General features: G+C 38.5%; 1 long non-coding RNA gene across 1 annotated transcript in view; it reads left to right on the plus strand.

The window, feature by feature from the left end:
- Positions 1 to 4696, plus strand: part of LOC123982472 — a 12316-nt gene that overhangs the window by 1925 nt on the left and 5695 nt on the right. The window lies entirely within an intron of this gene.

The following is a 4696-nucleotide window of genomic DNA, read 5'->3' on the forward strand; positions in this document are numbered from 1 at the left end:
TGTGTGTGTGTGTGCGTGTGTGTGTGTGTGTGTGTGTGCATATGTGTGTGCATATGTGTGTGTGTGTGTGTGCATATGTGTGTGTGTGTGTGTGTGTGCATATGTGTGTGTGTGTGTGTGTGTGTGTGTGTGTGCATATGTGTGTGTGTGTGTGTGTGTGTGTATATGTGTGTGTGTGTGTGTGCATATGTGTGTGTGTGTGTGTGCATATGTGTGTGTGCATATTGTATACACATGTATGTCCTTCCCAAATATTGTCCTAGAACAAAGATCTGAACGTCGATCAACTTCAAAATGAATCATTTTGGCAGCCGATATATTCACATTAATACATTGTCTGATAAATTTAAAGCATCATCATACGATTTGTAGATGTAAATGCAGTAAGAAATAACATTTGTGTAATACCAAAAATAAATTCCTAAATATCATCTTAACTGAGATAAGATTTCAGACTGTAATGAGGCCCCGGGGCCCAAGTGTAGACATCTGGCAGTGTCATTTGCACTGTCACAGAAGCACATGGATTTGGAACGAGATGTTGAGCAATCACATATGGGTGTAATGTTTAGGTGTCCGCATCATTTTGAAGTTGTAACTTTCAGCATGCAGACCACTTCTTGTTTTCTTCTGGATGTAGCTTTTGTCATGCATCCCGTCGAGGTTGAATGTGATCACTGTCCACCTTCTCTACGAAGGCTCCAGCTCAAGTATAGAAAACAGATTAATAATGCAATCCTTTGCGTCTCTCTGAAAATCTGTTGGGGAAACTGGAAATGCGCTCTCTCTGTGTGTCACTTTTCTGTTTGTCTGTGTTCTCTCCCCTCTTTTTTGCCCATGTCTGCCCATTGTCTTTCCCATGCAAGACAAACATCTCAAAGTGACAAAACAGAGGAAACAAAATACTGAAGCAACCAAAACAATCCAGCCGAATGAACTTTTTGTGTTTGTGAGCTGTTCCTCTCCCTGCAGACAACTAACAGAGGTATAATCTGAAGGGGGCAGTGTTGCCCCTGTTGTATATGTCTGTGTGTGACGATGACACACATGAGGTTTAGTTTGATAGTCACCATGTGTATCTCAGAGCACCTCTAACCGTCACTTCACCAAACTTTTAAAAATAAAATGACCTGCCCTTCATTTTGACATTTAAATTACCAGCACTTGATTATATTCAAATTAGCCAACTTAATGAGTAATTATACACTGATTCAGAAAGTTATCAAAGGCAATGTCATCAGTGGCTGTGAGTTTACTGAAGCTGCAGCGAGAAGCTATTCCCCCCAGCTTTAATTGTAGTCATTACAATTAGGAGCAAAGCACACATCTTAAGTACTCCTCAAAATAGACGTGATGACTCAGTAAACAGACATACAGTAGTGAAATAACGTGAAATGCAAGGGGACAATTTCAAGATGAGCAAACAGAGTGAAAGACAGGACACAGGCTGATGTAAAATACCTGAACACCCCTCCTGTGTGAACGTTTTGGATTTGATTGTCATGAACCTGACAAAAGGTTAAAGGTTGGCACTTGATGAATAAACTGGGGTTGAGGTAAGGTGTGTGTGTGTGTGTTGGGTAGGGGGGGTGGCACACTGCTCTGAAGGTGTAATTACTTGATCTCTGGGTGGCTCCAGGGATAATAAAGGAAGAAAGGAAGACAGATGAGAGAGAGCAGGGAGTGGGCCTATGTGAAGAAGATGTGCGTAGGTGTGTTTTCAACAAAGTGAAACAAAGGTATTCTTTCAGTGTGTCAACATGAAAGAGTGCTGAACTAATTGTCTTTTATTTATTTAGGATCTTGAAGCTGAAGCACTGAGTCCACTCCTATCTCCTTGTATCACACCACCACAGAAATCAATGTTGTTTTTGCTTGAAGATTGAAATAAAAATTCAGGACGTGAGCACAAAACTACTGCAAGACCTTCTAGGCAAAGGTTATGTGCAAGAATATGGGGGAAAAAGGTATACAGATTTTTTTTTTAATCGACAGGTTTTACTTTAACCTGAGGAGGACGTGAGAAGATCAAAGTAAAGATAAGGCCAATTCGTATTTTTGTATTTTTTATAGAGCATATAAAAGATGTAGAATTGATCAAGAAGCCTGAAGTAAAAAAATGCCCTATTTTCATCACTGTATTAGTCTATTTGGACTGCATTAGTCTATTTGACCATGACACGTCACAGCAGGAAAAGCACAGGCGTAAATAATAAAATGAATGATGGCTGGACTCCATTTACCTGCTTCGATTCAACGCACAGCCAAAAGGAAAAATGTAAAACAAATTGAAACTGAAAGAACATTGTAGAAAAATAAAGAATAATAATAATAAGGCGCAATTTGAAAAACTAAAACGCAGAACGTTATTTTCTGGGGCTCTGACCAGCTTACGCTATCCAGAGTAGTGCCCTGGTCAGTGTATAAACTTCACTGCCACGTCTTGTATTGCTGTCTGTCCCACAACTGCAAAAAGATTCCTCTTTTTCCCCTTTAATGAAGTGTGGCATATGAAAATGCCCGTTTGTAAAATACTGAGGCAAGACGTGAAGAATCTAGTACTAAAGCCTCACAAGATTTATAAGGTTCAAATAATTGGACACTTTAGTCTTACAGGTTGTTAAAGCTACACAGTTTTCTTTTATTTTAACTTTGACTGTGTAATTTGAAAACTGTCACAGGGAACCCAGGGAGATTCATCACCTGACCCTACAGTTAACCTCAGCTCTACAGACCTTTTAAACATCAAAGTTGTGGTGAGCATAGTGGAGCATCAGATGAATCAGACATTCATCAAAATCTTTATAAGGTAATAATATGTTAATGTAGTGTGGTCAGCTTGTTCCGCTATCCCCAAGTGGCCCAAAAAAATTTTTTAATAAAATAAATCAATCCATCTAGCTGGGTGGGTCCAGCCAGGGCTGTCAAACTCTCACTAATATTAAAACAATATTTAAATAAGTCTTTTCTAAGGGCTAAATTCATACAGTTACACTTGCCAAACATCCAATATCAGAAAACTAATTTATGAGATGCATGCACACTCGAAATGTATCTGAAACCCTCTACAGCAGATATTCCTTATCTTCTGTATGTATTTTTGATTTAAAATCATACACCATAGCCAGCACCTGCTCAAAGAATACATGAAAAGGTGCAGTTTGATGGGGGATGATGTGCTATGATTTTTGTTGGCAATGCAACAAATCATTGTTGCAAAAATAATACAGCAGAAATGATTTGCCTTTGGCAGTCAGTCAGTTATCAGCACAGTAGTTGAGCTGAGGTGAGAGCCCTGGATTCTCCAGTGATACAAAACACAGATGAGAGGAATAAATCCTGTCACAATTTAATTTCCTGTCCCTGAAATCATTCCTGATTACCGGTGTCTACTTCTCCAGTGTCCTTTCAATCATCATGCACAATTAGATGGGTGGGGGGAGGTGAAATCAGACCAAATTGTGCTGGAGGTAGAGAGACACTGAGGACACAGACTGATGTTAGACTGGAAAATAGGTCATTCATTAATTTGTCAGCTTTTTCATATACAAAACCACAGCTATGGTTGAACTGCAATCATTCTCCATTTCCCCACATGTTAGACTGATATCAGAAGGTTTATGAATAAGACAGGAGGACTGAGCTGAGTGTCCATGGCTGTCTACACTTCAACACACATCCAACACAAAAGCTGCCAACATGTTTTGAGACACTTGACATGAGGAAATTATTCATGTCGTCTGTAGTCTTTGAATAAGAAATTGTAAAATGTTATATAAATGAGGAATGGCATTCCCTGAGCCGTTTCTACTTCTGAAACTCCTCTTAATATCGCACCATTCACTGATGCATTTGCTTCTTGATTTAATGCAGAATTTGAATTATAAAGCATGAGCTCCGCTCCAACATTTGTCAGTTTTTATGAGTTTTGTATTCCTGCCTCTGTATTTGATGTAATTAATTCTGAAATGTGGCAATGATAGAGGCTCAGTGGTGCTGGATGTGGGGGCACCACCATTATGCCAGTAATGAAGCAACCTCTATAAAAGAAAAACAGCTCTTCATAACAACAAGGAAGAGAACTCTAGATTGTTTCATCAAATATTAATGTTCTCTATGTGGAAGCAGTTTCTGCACATGTTCCAAATTTACACTAATTAACGCAATAGAGTTCTTGACTGTGTTTGAATTAGAATACTTTCTAGCTAGTTCTAATCCTGTGTCGCTGCATTAATCGTTGAGTTATCTCTTTGTATATTTGAAATATACTGTGTATATAGATGAAGAATCTTTAATGAAAACTTTTAGATCAAAATGCCATTCCTGTAAAACATTAAAATATATTTGAGGACTCAAATACTCAAAGGGACTTGAGGACTTAAATTTTATTCATACATTTATCCAATCAAATCTAATTTGCAGCAGCTAACCCCATCTATCATATAAAACCGTATATTGTCTCTGTATCAAGCTGTATCCAATTAGCCATGCTCACTTTTGAGCGAGTTGATAACAAAGACTGTATAAAAGAAGTGGACGTAGCCATCGTGACATCACCCATTGGTTTTTTAGCTTCATTACACTGGCTCCCAGTATGTTTTAGAATTGACTTTAAAATTCTATTGATCACTTTTAAAGCTCTTCATGGTCTCTCGCCTTGTTATATTTCTGACCTTTTAGTCCCATACGCACCAGC

The sequence above is a fragment of the Micropterus dolomieu genome, linkage group LG14, assembly GCF_021292245.1.
Source record: "Micropterus dolomieu isolate WLL.071019.BEF.003 ecotype Adirondacks linkage group LG14, ASM2129224v1, whole genome shotgun sequence".
NCBI classification, from domain to species: Eukaryota; Metazoa; Chordata; class Actinopteri; order Centrarchiformes; family Centrarchidae; genus Micropterus; species Micropterus dolomieu.